Below are 2,500 nucleotides of genomic sequence, written 5' to 3'. Positions count from 1 at the left end.
GGGCAAAGGCCCCACGTGGGTGCCGAAGCGAACTCTCCCAGCACAGCGCACGTGCCAACACGTCTGCACAACTGCGATACAAACCACCAGCGAGAACCGCTGGGGCGACCGAGCAGCAGACGGCGTCGCGGCGCCGAGTGCCGGGCGGCGGCGCATCCTCAACGCACACAGTCCTCAGTCGGACCAGCACACTGCAGATGTCCACCGCGCTTCGCACCGGGCCCGCGAGGACCCACTTTGGCCGCCCGGCGCCGCGCGCAGGGTGCCCCGGCGCGCAGCTGCGCCGCCTGCCGCGTCCGTCGGCCGGCGCGCCTGCCACTGGGCGCCCCCACCAGCCGGCTGTAGCGCGTGCGCCCACGCACCGCGCGGCCAGCACGCCGGGCGGCCCCCCCTCACCGGCCGGGGACGGTCCCACCCAGCCACCGCCGCGTATCGCTTCACACACAGATTTGCCCTTACTGATTTACCTCCAGCAACAACAACCGCACCACAATGGGTTTACCAGTTGTTCATTTGCGTTGCGTCACGTCACCAGCAAACGTAGACGTCCATCCCAGTTTGCAAATGCAACGATTATTGCATACCTGTCTGTTAGGTGTCACGACACACTACGTCTGCCCACATACACGCAACAAAATGTGCACGACTAGAGAACACGTGGGAGGTGGCCCCCTACGTATGCGATGTCCATTACGAGACCGACTGTCAACCAGCATCTGTACCATGTCGCAGATGTGGAACGCGGTGCACCATGCTATCACACTGTGTGAGAAGAGACGACTACGTTTGAATACACGCGCCACTACATCAACAGACGGCTCATGCTGATCGCCATCCAGGGCGTCCGTTACTCCCACACGTCTCTATGGCGTACCACACTGCAATGTAGCTGTTATGGGGAGACGGCACGTGGCTGAGTGCACAACATTTGGACCGTATGGTTCGCTGTTGTTGGGCGCAGTCGTACGGTCACACATGTGCCACAGCGTATCATTCAGTACATACGGACCTATGTGCAGTACAATGTGAGGATTAAGCTTACGATATCAGCGGACAGTGGACACAGGCCGTACCACGACGTAGACTGAGCGCTTCGACATGCGAATGCCAGTGAACAGCTGCGAAGGGCATTGAACACGCAAGCACCTGAACGACCAGCGTGCGAAGGCAGGGTGGAGGGGGGGGGGCGATGTACATCCTGCAGTTGTCCACATTACAGTGTACAGCGGGAGCATGTAAAAAGTAAGCAACACTTGCGAAGTGTTCAACATGAAACGACACACAAGAGGGTGGGCGGTGCGAGTAGCGAACTATATTCAGAGGGTTGTGGTTAGACAACACTAGATTAATGTAACGTGTCATATGCCAATTACAGAGCAGGTTAAGGCACAACGTGGGTTAGGTTAAGGCACAACGTGGGTTAGGTTAAGGCACAACGTGGGTTAGGTTAAGGCACAACGTGGGTTAGGTTAAGGCACAACGTGGGTTAGGTTAAGGCACAACGTGGGTTAGGTTAAGGCACAACGTGGGTTAGGTTAAGGCACAACGTGGGTTAGGTTAAGGCACAACGTGGGTTAGGTTAAGGCACAACGTGGGTTAGGTTAAGGCACAACGTGGGTTAGGTTAAGGCACAACGTGGGTTAGGTTAAGGCACAACGTGGGTTAGGTTAAGGCACAACGTGGGTTACGTTAAGGCACAACGTGGGTTACGTTAAGGCACAACGTGGGTTACGTTAAGGCACAACGTGGGTTACGTTAAGGCACAACGTGGGTTACGTTAAGGCACAACGTGGGTTACGTTAAGGCACAACGTGGGTTACGTTAAGGCACAACGTGGGTTACGTTAAGGCACAACGTGGGTTAGGTTAAGGCACAACGTGGGTTAGGTTAAGGCACAACGTGGGTTAGGTTAAGGCACAACGTGGGTTAGGTTAAGGCACAACGTGGGTTAGGTTAAGGCACAACGTGGGTTACGTTAAGGCACAACGTGGGTTACGTTAAGGCACAACGTGGGTTACGTTAAGGCACAACGTGGGTTACGTTAAGGCACAACGTGGGTTACGTTAAGGCACAACGTGGGTTACGTTAAGGCACAACGTGTGTTAGGTTAAGGCACAACGTGGGTTAGGTTAAGGCACAACGTGGGTTAGGTTAAGGCACAACGTGGGTTACGTTAAGGCACAACGTGGGTTACGTTAAGGCACAACGTGGGTTACGTTAAGGCACAACGTGGGTTACGTTAAGGCACAACGTGGGTTACGTTAAGGCACAACGTGGGTTACGTTAAGGCACAACGTGGGTTACGTTAAGGCACAACGTGGGTTACGTTAAGGCACAACGTGTGTTAGGTTAAGGCACAACGTGGGTTAGGTTAAGGCACAACGTGGGTTAGGTTAAGGCACAACGTGGGTTAGGTTTGACACAAATTGCGTTACAAATTGCGTTACATTGCGGTACAAATTGCGTTACATTGCGGTACAAATTGCGTTACATTGCGGTA

This window comes from Schistocerca cancellata, unplaced genomic scaffold, assembly GCF_023864275.1.
Source record: "Schistocerca cancellata isolate TAMUIC-IGC-003103 unplaced genomic scaffold, iqSchCanc2.1 HiC_scaffold_685, whole genome shotgun sequence".
In the NCBI taxonomy this organism is placed as follows: domain Eukaryota; kingdom Metazoa; phylum Arthropoda; class Insecta; order Orthoptera; family Acrididae; genus Schistocerca; species Schistocerca cancellata.
Note: the sequence above shows the minus strand (reverse complement) of the source record.